This window comes from Gossypium arboreum, chromosome 5, assembly GCF_025698485.1.
Source record: "Gossypium arboreum isolate Shixiya-1 chromosome 5, ASM2569848v2, whole genome shotgun sequence".
Classification (NCBI taxonomy): Eukaryota; Viridiplantae; Streptophyta; class Magnoliopsida; order Malvales; family Malvaceae; genus Gossypium; species Gossypium arboreum.
Window position 1 is genome coordinate 72854356 of NC_069074.1, and position 15438 is coordinate 72869793.

General features: G+C 36.0%; 1 non-coding gene across 1 annotated transcript; it reads left to right on the forward strand.

The window, feature by feature from the left end:
• Positions 1 to 14453: 14453 nt before the first annotated feature.
• Positions 14454 to 14560, forward strand: LOC128293458 (small nucleolar RNA R71). Its single transcript, XR_008283640.1, has one exon. It is a non-coding gene; the product is annotated as a small nucleolar RNA R71 (small nucleolar RNA).
• The last annotated feature ends 878 nt before the right edge of the window (positions 14561 to 15438 follow it).

Sequence of the window (15438 nt, forward strand, 5' to 3'; positions counted from 1 at the left end):
AACGTGATTTTAAAAAATCACTATAAATTGTTGGTGTGGAATTATAGGCTGAATAAAATATGTAATCAAAGCTTAATTAGTCTAGTTTCTTATAAAAGAGACCGTGTAAGCAAAGAAATTTCCTATAAAGAGATATTTAAAGTTGTGTGAGACAGCGTCAGAATGACTCCGGAATCCCCTGTTCTGTATTTAGAAAATCATTATAATTTGTACAAAAATGGTTATAAGATAAAAATTATATGCTTAGACTCATTAATGAGTCTAGTTTCAAATGAAATCAAATAGAACATATTTTGAATTCTTTACAATGAGAAATTTGATTCGTAGTGAAGAGTAGTCAGATTAGTCAAACAGTGAAATAGGGGAAACTTTAAGAAAAATCTGGTATTGATTGGCCAAACCTAAAATTCTGAAAATTTTATGCATGGAAGATATATGAGTCTATATTCAGGGAAAATTAACGACAATTGATTTTGAGTTTTGTAGCTCCAGTTATAAATAATTTAGTGACTATTGCTCAGGAAAACAGCTTGTAGTGAATATGTGAATTTGTTGTAAACATTGATGAAACTATTTGAGTTGCTTATAAGATATTGCTGAAATTGATGTACAAGATAAATACATATGAGATATGTATATACGGTAAAGCCGAATGGCTAATGTGAAATAAGTATGAGATATGAATATGTGGTAAAGCCGAATGGCTAATGTGAAATAAGTATGAGATATGTATATGTGGTAAAGCCGAATGGCTAATGTGAAATATGTATGAGATATGTATATGTGGTAAAGGTAAAGCCGAATGGCTAATGTGAAATGTGACATCCCTAATTTGACCCTAGTCGGGAAGTGGTTTCGAGACCACAAAACCGAGTCACACAAATAATTGATTATTAAATTTCATGTCTATATTATGTTACAAATTGTGTGTGAATTTTTGATACTCTGATTTTGTCGATTGAATGCGAATTTGATCAAAAAGGGCTTATGTGAGAAACATTGAAAATGTGTTGGTTAATTTTTAAATGGCCAAATTGTTGCAGGGATTAAATATGGGGACTTGCATGTCAAAGTCCCCATTTTTCATGATGGTGGCCGGCCATGTTATGGGTTAAACCATATTATATCTATTATATGTTAAAAATTTATATTACAAAAAGGAAATAATGAATAAATAATATGAAATGTGAACTTATATTAAAAGAAATGGGTGATAAAAACAAAGGGAGGGGTCTTTCTTTCCCACTTGCCGAATTCACTTAGTAAAAAGAAGAAGAGAATTCATGAACAATCGGCACTTACAAATGCTTTAATAAGTTCACGAGCTCAAGGAATCAATCTTGTATAGCGGGAAGGCGAACATAATTGAATAGCCGTTTTGTAATTGTTCAACAGTATCCGAGGTAAGTTCTTAAGTGTTTGAACTTTACTTTAGTATGCTTAAAGATTATATAAACTTAGTAGCGAGAAGGATGAATTTATATAGTTTAAGTGCCGAACTAGTCTTGACAGATTTGAGTTACTGCAGTATTGTAACTTTGAAAATACGCCAAAAATTGTAGAAGGCGAGTTAGAAGTTGAATAAAATATGAAAATGAAGCTTATTGAGTCTAGTGTCCTGTAAAAGAAACTATGTAAGCAAAGGAATTTCCTATAAAGGTATATTTAAAGTTTTGTGAGACAGTGTCGGATTGACTCCGAAATTCCCTGTTTTGTTTTTGGAAAATCATTATAATTTGTACAAAAATGGTTATAAGATAAGATTTATATGCTTAGACTCCTTAATGAGTATAGTTTCAAATGAAATCAAATAGAACACATTATGAATTCTGTACAATGAAAAATTTGATTCGTAGTGAAGAATGGTCAGATTGGTCAAACAGTGAAACAGGGGAAACTTTAAGAAAAATCTGGTACTGATTGGCCAAACCTGAAATTCTGGAAATTTTACGGATGGAAGATATACGAGTCTATATTCAGAAAAAATTAACGGCAAGTGATTTGGAGTTTTGTAGCTCCAGTTATAAATAATTTAGTGACTATTGCTCAGGAAAACAGCTCATAGTGAATATGTGATTTTGGTTGTAAATATGGATAAAACTTGTTTTAGTTGCTCATAAGCTATTGATTAAACCCATACGTGAATTCTAAATCGTGATATTGCAAAATGATATATGAGTGCTAGACGGATCTTCGATATTAAAATTTGTGAAATTGTAAGTTTATGAGTATTCGAACATGAAATGATAGTATGACGTGAAATTGAATTATTCATTGGAAAATGATTAGTGTAGATTCGGCCAAGACAAAGTGCATACATGATAGTATATGTGGTATGTGAAGTATATTTGGATAATTGTGATGAGAATACATGAAAATTTATATTTTGATCTAGGATTTTATGTGATGAATGTGAATGTGCATATATGTGATAAGGCCGAATGGCCTATGTGATGAATGTGAACATGCATATATGTGATGAGGCCGAATGGCCAATGTGATGAATGTGAGCATGCATATGTGTGATAAGGCCGAATGGCCAATGTGGTGAATATGAACATGCATATATGTGATAAAGCCGAATGGCCAATGTGAAATATATATGAGATGTGTATATGTGATAAAGCCGAATGGCTAATGTGAAATATATGTGTGATATGTATATGTGATAAAGCCGAATGGCTAATGTGAAATATATGTGTGATATGTATATGTGGTAAAGCCGAATGGCTAATGTGAATGTTGTAACACACGATTAAATGTACGAAACTTGAAATATATTCGGTGAGACCCGATGACTACGTGTGGAGATTATGTCCGGTAAGACCCGATGACTACGATGTGGAGATTATGTCCGGTAAGACCCAATAACCGTGTGGAGATTTAAATGCGAGCTAAAGGTCTCACCGATAATCCGAGTAGAGGTTAAAGCTATAAGACTTCGTAGTAAGAATTGCTTATAAATATATTCAATGCGAAAGGTTAAGCGGTATGTACTCCAAGTTTATAAATGATGCATACGAGAGCAATCTATGAGACTATTCCCATGATTATGTGACATCGGATTAGTGTGAGAGGTTATGTGAAATCATACGATATATCTATGTCACATGAGCTCACTTTACGTGAGAGTTTGTGCGCCTATTGTATATGACGAGATGTGCATATTCGGTAAAGGGATGGTATGCAGAAGGAAGAGTGAAATAAAAATACGAACAACTATGTTATAATTTGATTGTTATCTGTTGACATTGCTTAAAACTTACTAAGCATTGTAATGCTTACTTCGTTTACTCTGTTTCCTCCGTCTTATAGGTCTCATTCTTGAAGCTACGTGCTCGGGGATCGTCAGCAACTAGTCACACTATCACTATCCACTGTTTGGTACTACTATGTTTTAGATTATCTTATGGCATGTATAGAATAGACTAGTAGTGAGAGGATATTTTGGTTAATGTATATAAGCCATGCGAAAATGGCTTTAAGTATACTTTGATCATAGCATTATAATCATTTTGTATGTCGTCCGTCGAGAGGTATGAAAATGTTGGTAACGGTTAGTCATGGGAATGGTTATTCATGATCACTTTTGGTATATGTATGAAAAACTCTAGTTGATCCATGGAGGATCATGAGATAGGTAAAGTTACCTTAAAAAAAAAAATTGATGCCGGCAGCAGCAGTGATGTGAATGTGGAAAATCTCTAAAAATAGTAGGAATGGAATTAAATAGAAAATAAATTATCTAAACGAACCTTGACGAGTCTATTTTCATAGGAAAGTAACGAAACGATCATATGGACAGTATGTTAAGAGATATTTAAGTTTTCGTGAGACAGGGCCAGAACGGTTTCTGGATTCCCTGTTCCGACTTTGGAAATTCATTGTAAATTAACCAGAGACATTTAGAAGTCATGCCATATATTTATAGATTCATTTTTGAGTCTAGTTTCTATAGAAACAAACGACATCAGTATTGAAGCCCTGTACAGGGAGATATCCAAGTCGCAATGCATGAAGGTTAGTGTAGTCACACCCTGTGACAGGGGAGACTTTAACTAATAAACTGTACTAATTGGCCCGACCAAAAATTCTAGAAAAAAATTTGTAGATGGATATATGAGTCTAGTTTCAGGGAAAAATCATGAAACTGATTTTCGAGTTGTGGAGCTCAAGATATGATTTTTAAGGTCACAGTGACACAGTTAGCCGGCTATCTGGAAATTTTTAAAATAAACTATGCAAGTAAGTGGATTAAGCCCGTTAACCCCTCGTGTCCGACTCCGGCAACGGTCTCGGGTACGGGGTGTTACATGAAATATGTATGAGATATGTATATGTGGTAAAGACGAATGGCTAATGTGAAATATGTATGAGATATGTATATGTGGTGTGAAATAAGTATGAGATATGTATATGTGGTAAAGCCGAATGGCTAATGTGAAATAAGTATGAGATATGTATATGTGGTAAAGCCGAATGGCTAATGTGAAATATGTATGAGATATGTATATGTGGTAAAGCCGAATGGCTAATGTGAAATATGTATGAGATATGTATATGTGGTAAAGCCGAATGGCTAGTGTGAAATATGTAGGAGATGTGTGTATATTGTGGCCGAATGACCAAATGTGAAAGGTGTGTATTATTAGATATTTGATGAGGCAAATGAATTACAAATATGACGATCGATGTGAATGTTGTAACATGTGATTAAATGTACATGAAACTTGAAATATATTCCGGTAAGACCCGATGACTACGTGTGGAGATTATGTCGGGTGAGACCCGATGACTACGTGTGGGGACTATTCGAGCTAAAGGTTTATTGAAGATTCAAGTAAAGCATAAGATTATACGACTCCACGGTAATAATTGGTAATAAATCGCTCAATGCGTTAAGCTGGTCGGTATGTATTTTGAGATTATATTTAAGCTTGATCTGGACTAAATCACAAGGTCGTTATGTGATGCATATGTGAGTAAAGCAATAAGATCGTTCTATGATTATTGTGCGTTTGGCCAATGTGGAAAGTTAGGTGAAAATATATAATGTACCTATGCTTATAAGAGATCACTATCAAGTGAGAATTTATCATCTATTATATATGATGAGATGGGCATATTCGGTAAAGGGATGGTATGCTAGAAGGAAGAGTGAAATAAAAATACGAACAACTATGTTATAATTTGATTGTTAGTGTTGACCTGCTTAAAACTTACTAAGCATTGTAATGCTTATTCCGTTTACTTTGTTTCCTCTGTTTTATAGATCTCATTTAGAAGCTACAAGCTCGGGATCGTCGACAACTAGTCACACTATCACTATCCACTTTGCTTGTTCTTGTTATGTTTTGAATTATTTTATGGCATGTAAAGAATAGACCGATTGGTCGAAGAATATTTTAGTTAATGTATATAAGCCATGCGAAAATGGCATCTTTTGATTGTGTACTTATAGCAGTTAAATTGTATTCCTGACTGTCTTTAGTATTTACCTAAAGGAATGTTCTTTATAAATAAAAAATAAAAAATATTTAAAATTTTTACTGTTGAATATGAGTTTCAATTCGGTAATGCCCTTTACCTATTCAGCGACGGATCACGGGATAGGGTGTTACAGTAAAACCTTCTTCAGAAGCGGTATGGCCCTTAGGCCCATTTCAATATCACATGTAATGTCAATGGATGTAAGCAAGCCCATTTCAATATCACATGTAATGTCAATGAATGTATGCAAGCCCATTTGGGGAGACTACTCGACCCACCATCCGCTACTCTCCACCCGTACCAACCAAGCTCTCCATGTGGGGAATAACTCAACCCACCCAACCAAACTCTCCACTAGCAGCATAGCTGCTTTATCATATAACTGGAGGCCTAGCCTCTTTTAATAACTGGGGCAAAGCCCTTTCTGATAAACTGGGGCAAAGCCCTTTTGATGGCCAGGCGAGCCCTTTTAGCACTTCCTCCATCAATATAACCCATATCCCATGCAATATGTCATGTATGCAGAATGTCATGCCCATATTTGAATCAAACAATCACAGTCAAGTCATTCATATCACCAACATATATTCACAATCAAATCCGTCAACCACACAGTTTAAGTCAGTCACTTGCCCACAAGGGTAAAATAGTCATTTTTCATATTATAAGGGTATTTTCATAATTTTACCAAAAATCAGGGTTTTCCATGTTCATTACAATTGTAAATATTTTCGAGTGTTTAAACAATGATCTTTAACCCACTTATAAAATTAGGGCTTTTGGGCCCAAAACCCCTAATGGGCCCTACGAATGTTGATTTAGCCCACAAAGCCTGCTTAACCCAAATTTTACAACAATACTAATTGTGTTAACATGCAACTTTTCCAAATTCCATTTTCTATCAATTTTACCCAAATGGGCCCAAAAGCCCATTTGGCCCAATTCCAGCCCATTGAGGCCTAACTTACCATCATGCACAAAATTGAGTTCTTACCCATTCCATCGATCCAAACACCGATCTTATCGTATTTATCGCATCTATACCCACACGCAACATTACAAGTTCCTGAAATGCTGGTATTTTAGCATTTCAGCTTTTTAGTAGATATTAATCTAAGCTACTACGAGGGTTAGTACACACATGTTATGGGTTGAAGTTGAAACGTTTCCATAATCAATCACCTACGATAACCACCACCTGTCACTCAAACTTAACTAATCCAATATCAATATATGTAAATCCTAAGCACATCAGTCATACGGAACATAAGGGTATATTCGTCATTTTACCATACAAGGGTATTACGGTCACTTTACCCTACAGGGGCTTTACGGTCTTTTTACCTATTAGGGGTATTTTAGTCATTTCATCCTACAAGGGTGTTTTGGTAAATCTACAAACCAAGGGTATTTCAGTAATTTTGTAAACCAATGGTATTTCTATAATTTTTAGAAAGTCAAGGGTATTTCTATAATTTTGTAAATCAGGGGTATTTTGGTATTTTACAAATTGAGGGTATTTCGATAATTTCACAAACTAGTGGTATTTCGATAATTTTACAAACTAGGGGTATTTTGGTAATTTTACAAACTAGGGGTATTTTGGTAATTCTATCCTACAGGGGTATTTCAGTAATTTCACAATCAAGGGTAAAATGGTAATTTTGTAAATCGATGGTAAAATGATAATTCTGTAAATCGAGGGTAAAATGGTAATTCTATAAATCAAGGGTAAAACGGTAATTTTGTAAATTGAGGGTGAAACGGTAATTCTATAAATCGAGGGTAAAATGGTAATTCTACAAATCGAGGGCATTTTAGTAATTTGGTAAACTAAAGTATTCTAAACAGGGATAACAATACGAATGGGCCTAAAACCTATTCTCGACCCAAATGGGCCCACACGCTCGTGTGGCCCTTTTAGCCTAAATCTGGCCACAAATATGAGATTCACCTAGCCTAGTCCAATATTTGCTACACAAGCAAACAACTTATCCAATTGGGCCCGTAGGCCCATTAGGCCCACATGACCCCTTTCGGCCAATCGAGGCCCAAAGTAGCCATCCTACAGCTAGAGTAGCGAGAAAATACACACCTGATAGGAGACTGGAGTTAATCCACGCTCCGAGCACTCTTAGCCGACTCCTAACCCAAACGAGCACGCCATACAGCGAAAGGGATAAGCCAAGAAAAGGCACCTTTACTCTCCTCATGGTTCCCTCTATTTAAAGCTAGCTTTGCAACCACTCTTATGTTAGCTTCCCGATGTGGGTTCCCTCCAACATTAGAGTTTAAATTCAACACCAACTCTTGCCGCCCCCCTGTTAGCAAAATAAATGCTCATTGCTTGCCATGGGATTCGAACCCACGCCTCCCCTCAGATGCTCCACACGCTACTTGCCACTAAGCCACAGGGCTTTTTGTGTCATATTTTATCCCCAATTAATTATAAGGTCTAGAGGCCAAAGTCTAGGTTTCCTTAAAAAAAAAAACCAAAATAAATTGCAAGAGCCAAGGCTTGAACCCAGGCTCCCATACAACCTTAATGACGCTACAACGACTAGACTACAAGCTTCCTTGTGTCATTTATTTAACATAATAATTTAAAAACCTTCATCCAAGCATCCAGATTTTTATTTCACTTAATACCAAAATTTTTGCTAAAGCCCAAGTTTGAACCCAAGATTTCTCTAACACTTCTCAGGGCCATTAACGACCAAAGCAGACATTTAATTGTGTTATTTCATTGCACAATTAAATACCTATATGCAACCTCCTTACGGACCCACACTCATGGCCCAATACTTCTAGGCCCAAATTTGAGGTGTTATACATTCCATCGAGATGGTGGAACTGTGTGAGATAGGCATGAAATTGTAGCGAACAAAATAAAACCAAACCTTTGCAACTGGTTTTAGGTATTCCCTTTGGCAAGAATGGCTCCCATACTTTCTTATAATCTTTTGGGATCCCGAATTTGTTACAACATCAAGCACTTGTTGAAGAAAATCCCAATTGATGTTGTTCATCAAATGGTAGTACTCATCTCCTTCAACATCAGGTAAGTTAAACAAATCATTTATGGACTTAGAGTTAATAGGTACCTTTTTCTTCTAAACGATGACCTCAATGGCATCTTGTGTGGTCAAACTTGCATAGAATCTCAAACTAGTTCATCATCGAGAAGTGAACGAACATCACAAAATCGTTCCCACTTGAGAGCATTGATTGTCTTTCTAATTAGCACAGGGACAACCATCAAATCATTACTTTTCAAGTTAAAACCTTTTTCCGGCATCATAGGTTGATGCTTGAAAATTGAATCAAATATCTCTTTCACTTGTTCATTGATCACAATTGGGTTTTCAGGAGTAGTCTTTGACGATCTAGTTCTTTTGCGAGACATGGTATTTTCTCAAAAATTCGGCAAAGTTCTGCTTATAGGGGAAGAAGAGAAATTGACAAGTGGGTAGGACTTGCTTGGCAAACCTTGCGACGACGAAGAGGTTACGGCGGTGAAGGTAACGTGTGGCGGCAATGGTAGTGTACAGTGTCGATAACGGCTACGTGCGACAGCGACTTGATGCCTTGGAAATTTCTTTGAGGCAGAAATAGGAGATTTCGGCAAAGGGGAAAAGAATTATGCTTTCTTTTGGGATTTGAGGTTGATGGCACAAGAGAAAAGTTTAGGATTTTTTTAGGGTTTAAGCAAATTGCTTTGAGGGATATGAAAAATAGTAGAATGAAGAGGGGTTTATATAGGAAAAATTTAGGGCAACATGTAGCAAAAACTTAGCTACATTAGGGTTACTTGGGCGGCAAGCAATGGAAGTGGTGACAATAGGTGTGGAAATTTTCCTCTTTTTGTTGTCTTGGGCCTCAAATTCAGACTGTATCTTACTAAAGAAACTGGTTAGTATTTGGGCCAAATTTGACCCCCTTTATTAACATAAAAATTTAGAATTTAAACAAAAAAAATGAAACTCAAAGAAATTTTAAGTCTTAATTAGAAAATTTCTTCTCAATAAATTACATTAAATTAATTCCTAGGAAAGGTTGGAGGGGTCACAACGGTCCCACTTAAGTTCCAATCTCCTTAGACAAAATTAATTAAAAGTACTAAATTAAGAAAATAAATCCTAATTATTTATTTATTTATAAAACAAGTTTGTGAATAACCAAGGGTTTGTTAATTTGAACAAGGATTCAACTTACTCAACTTCACCATCCCAATAATGTTTGAGACGTTGACCATTAACTCTAAGCGTACCTCCGTAATTGTCATATAATTCAATAGCTCTATAAGGATAAACTCGATAGATGGTATAAGGTCCTTTCCATTGGGATTTCAACTTCCCAAGAAATAATTTCAGCCTTGATTTGAACAATAAAACCTTCTGACCTTCTTTAAACTCGCAGGGTCGTATATGACTATCATGCCATCTTTTTTTTATCTTTCTTTACACATTTTGGTATTTTCATAGGAAAAGAACCTCAAATCTTCCAACTCATCTAGTTGTAACATCCTTCTCTCACCGGCTTGCTTAAGATCAAAGTTCAATTTCTTCAAAGCCTAATGAGCTCTATTCTCCAACTCTAATGGCAAATGACATGCCTTCCCAAAAACTAGCCGATAAGGAGTCATTCCTAACGATGTCTTAAATTCTATTCGATAAGCCCATAATGCGTCATCGAGCCTTCGAGACCAATCTTTTCTGCTAGGGCATACTATCTTTTCAAGGATACCTTTGATCTCACGATTCACTCTTTCAACTTGCCCATTAGACTGAGGGTGATAAGCAGTAGCAATCTTGTGTTTCACATCATATTTTTCAAGCAACCACTTAAGCCATTTGTTCACAAAGTGAGAACCTTCATCACTAATAATAGCTCTCGGTGTCCCAAATCGTGTAAACACATGCTTATGTTGGAATCACGTGACTACCTTAGCATCATTTGTAGGGTATGCTTCAGCTTTAACCCACTTGGACACATAATCCACAGCAACTAAGATGTATTTGTTCCCATATGAAAAAGGAAACGGTCCTAAGAAGTCAATGCCCCATAGTCGAATAATTCAATCTCCAAAATGTTTGTTAAGGGTATCTTATTCATTCATGATATGTTTCCGCTCCTTTGGCATTTATCACAATTCTTCACATAAGCATAAGCATCTTTAAATAATGTAGGCCAAAAGAAACCTGCTTGCAAAATCTTTGCTGCGGTACGTGTACCACCAAAGTGTCCCCTACTTGGAATGAATGGCAATGATGTAAGATCTCAACAATCTCACTTTCAGCTAAACACTTTCGGATTATATTATCTGCACACTATTTAAATAAGAACGGGTCCTCCCAAAAATAATATCAACTATCATGAAGGAATTTCTTCCTTTGTTGGTATGTCAATTCTCGAGGAATTATTCCACATGCAAGATAATTAGCAAAATCAGCAAACCAAGGCATTTCATGAATTCGACTCACCTCAAATAAGTGCTTATCTGGGAAATTCTCGTTGATAGGCACATGTGATCGAGTTACCTCATCATGCTCCAACCTCAATAGATGATAAGCTACTTGATTTTCAACACATTTTCTATCTTGGATCTCAAGGTCAAATTCTTGGAGTAAAAGTATGCAACGAATTAGCCTCGGTTTTGCATATTTCTTCGTGAACAAGTATTTAATGGCCGCATGGTCAGTAAATACTATAACCTTGGTACCTATAAGATATGAGTGGAATTTGTCAAAAGTAAAAACTATACTTTTCAGTTATCGTATAATTGGGTTGGGCTGGTTTTACTTGCATAGTAAATGGGGTTGAACACTTTATTCCTTCTTTGACCCATCACAACTCCAACAGCATAATCACTTGCATATACATCAACTCAAAAGGTGTGCCCTAGTAGGGTGTAATGATTATTGGGGCTGAGATTAACCATTTTTTAGCTCTTCAAAAGCTTCTAAACATGCTTTGTTGAAATCGAACACTGTATCTTTCTCTAACAACGAACATAGTGGTTTAGAAATTTTCAAAAAAATCTTTGATAAACCTTCGGTAAAAGTCGACATGGCCTAAGAAACTTTTAACTCCTTTCACATTGAGGTTGGTAATCTTTGAATTATGTCCACCTTTGCTTTTTCGACTTCAATTCCTTTCTTTAAAATTCTATGCCCTAAGACAATCCTTTCTTTAACCATAAAATGGGATTTCTCCCAGTTAAGGACTAGATTCGTCTCTTCGCATCTCTTTAGTACCTTAGCTAAATTACTCAAATAAATATCATAAGTGTTACCAAAAATAGAAAAATCATCCATGAAAACCTCAACAAAATTTTCAACCATATCAGTGAATATTGCCATCATGTATCGTTGGAATGTTGTAGGTGCATTGCATAAACCAAAAGGCATTCGCCTAAAAGCAAACGTACCGTACGAACAAGTAAAGGTTGTTTTTCGTTGTTCTTCCAGAGTGACAACTATTTGGTTATATCCCGAATAACCATCTAAAAAATAATAGAATTCATTACCTGCCAATCGATCTAACATCTAATCCATAAAAGGCAACAGAAAAAGGTCCTTCTGAGTGGCTTTATTCAACTTTCTGTAGTCAGCAAAAATTCTCCAACCAGTAATAGTTCTTGTTGGGATCAATTCGTTACGCTCATTCTCAACAATCATAATTCCACATTTCTTCGGCACACACTATACCTGACTTACCCACGAACTATCTGAAATAGGATAGATGATTCATGCATCTAGCCATTTGATCACTTCCTTTCTCACAACTTCCTTCATAATAGGATTAAGTCTCATTTGCCCATCAATTCGAGCTTTTTCACCTTCCTCTAGAATAATTTTGTGCATGCAAAATGAAGGGCTTATACCTCGAATATCAGCTATAGTCCAACCAATTGCTTTTTTAAATTTCTTTAGAATAGAAATTTATTGCTCCACTTGATCTTTTGTCAGTTCGACTGAAATAATCACAGGCAAAGTAGAACAATTACCTAAATAAACGTATTTCAAATAGGAAGGAAGTACCTTTAGTTCGAGTGTAGGTGGTCAATTGACAATTTGGGTTGCACAAATTCTCTGACTTCCAACTCCAACAGTTCAAACTGTGTGGATTGAATAAAATTCCTTGGGTTGGCTTCCATTACAACCGTGTTTTCTTCACCTTTTTCATCATTCAAAGGGTTAAACCCTAAGGCTTTCTCCAATGGATCTTCTTCAAGATGGCTTTCCATAGAAATCAAGGTTTCTATTCCTTCCTTAACTAAGCACTCTTTTGTCAGATAGGGAAATTTCATCGCTTTAAGAATGCTAAAAGTTACCTAATCATCTTGAACTCGCATGGTGAGTTTGCCTTTTTGCACATCAATTAACGTTCTTCCCGTGGATAGGAAAGGTCTTCCAAGGATAATTGACACTTCCTTATTTACTTCAAAATCTAGAATAATGAAATCAGCAGGAAAAATAAATTTATCGACTCTTACCAAAACATATTCGATCTTTCCTTTGAGGTATGTTAAAGATTGATCCGCTAGCTGGAGCGTCACAGTTGTAGGTCTTACTTCTCCTATACCTAGCATCTTGAAAATAGACTTAGGCATCATGTTGATACTTGCTCCTAAGTCACACAAAGCTTTACCACAATAAGATTCACCAATGTTACAGGGTATATAAAGCTTCCTGGATCCTTCAATTTTAGTGGCAGCTTGTTCTGTAGGAACGCACTGCACTCCTTTGTCAGAGCGACAGTCTCATACTCACTCAGTCGTTTCTTCTTAGATAGTATATCCTTTATAAACTTTACATAATTTGGCATTTGTTCTAAAGCCTCCACCAATGGAATATTGATGTGTAATTGCTTTAAAATATACAAAAACTTCTTGAATTGCACCTCCTGTTTCTGCTTGTGTTGCTGCAATCTTTATGGATATGGAGGTGATGGAACTTTCGGTCGAATCGGACAACTCTTCTAAGTAGGTAAATCTGCATCCAAAGAAGATATTAAAGTATCTAAATTCACTAAGTTAGGATTTACCTTGTCAGTCTTTGCAGATTCTGACTCTTTTGGTGTAGGGACTTCAACAGCTGGTTGACTTTCCCCCTTTTCAACAAGCTTGTCCTCAACATCAATCAATCGGGGTTCCAAAATTTTACCACTTCGCAATGCCACTGCCTTGATATGTTCTTTACGTAAAGTTCTTGGATTCTCAGTATCGCTTGGCAAGGTTCCTTGTGGTCTATTACGAACCTCCCTTAGCTAACTGACCCATTTGATTTTCCAAATTTTTTAGTGTTGCTGCTTGACTCTAGATCAAAGCGTCATTCTTCGCCATGTATTCTTTCAACAAGTTCTCTAAACTATTTGATAATTCAGCTTGAGGTGGTTTTAGAGCTTGTTGATTAAACCCCTGAGATTGGTTGGGTCTATGCTACATAAAGTTTTTGTTTGGTCCATTTCCTTGGTTGCTCCAAGAAAAGTTGGGGTGATTATGCCATGAAGGATTATAGAAGTTGGACTGGGGTCCTTGTCCACTCCTATTTTGATGTTGGTTCCCCACATAGTATATTGACTCGAGATTTAATGGGCAATTCTCGAAAGAATGACCCTCCTCATAGTACACATAGGAAACTACTTCAAACGGGGTTGGTGGCTGAGTTGCAAAATTATTAGCACCATTAGCGGTAAACTGCTTTAACATAGAGGCAATAGACAATACCTGAGCTGATAATGAAGTCAGAACATCAACTTCATAAACCCCGCTACACGTCTTCCTCAAGCTGTTCGATTTTTTGGCCATTGATAGTTGTTGCTCGTGAATCCTCTTGATGATCTCATAAGCCTCATTATAAGACTTAGACAAAATTTCACCATTCACAGAAGCATCTACCATTAATCTTATATGTGTATTGAGACCATTATAGAATGTCTCCAACTGGATACAATGAGGAATCCCATGATGAGGACACTTACAAAGTAACTACTTGAATCGTTCCCAAGCCTCATACAAAGACTCGTCATCCAATTTTTGGAAAGCTGTGATCTCGTTCCTCAACTTAGCATTTTTTCTAGGCGGGAAATACTTAACCAAAAATCTCTCTGCTAATTCTTGCCATGTAGATATAGAACTTGGTCGCAATAAATTGAGCCATGCTTGTGCTCAATCTCGCAACGATTATGGAAACAACTTCAACCTCAGTGCGTCTTCAGTCACACCGGCTATCTTGAATGAGTCACTCACCTCCATAAACAATCGAAGGTGGAGATGTGGATCTTCTGTGGGCATACCAATAAATTAGCCCACCGTTTGTAGCATTTGAAACATCACTGGTTTCAATTCGAATTGGGTTGCCTCAATATCTGGCCTTCTAATTCTTGGATTTATCTCATTGAAAAGTGGCACAACATATTATCTAATGCATCGATCCCTATCATGGGCAGTGAGGATAGGATTTCGTACATGTTCAGCTTTATTACCTTGGTCTTGATTTTGATTTCCAAGGTCCATCTCGTTCTATCTCTGAGCTATTCGTTCATGTCTTCTTTGTCTAAAAGTTCGTTCAATTTCAAGGTCTACTGAGAGTAAATTGATAATCCAATCTATGCTCATAAACACCTGGAAAGAAGATTACAATATTAAAAAGAATAAGTTAGTGCTGTTATAAATAACCAAATTGAAAATAAATTATTTCAAAAGAAATGACTATGGCAACAATTGACAATAACACTTGGGTTTGTGCAAGTGTACACAGTCGTTATAAAGTAATAAGTAAGTATCAAGTTATCGCCTCCACAGGGATTGTATTTGTGCTAAGTCACTTAGTTTGTAAAAGTGTATTAACAATTTGATAAATAAAAACAATATAATTAAGAAGTGATAAAAAATTAAGTGTATGAAACTAAATACAATGATCCCTAATGCAATTTATCCTAAGT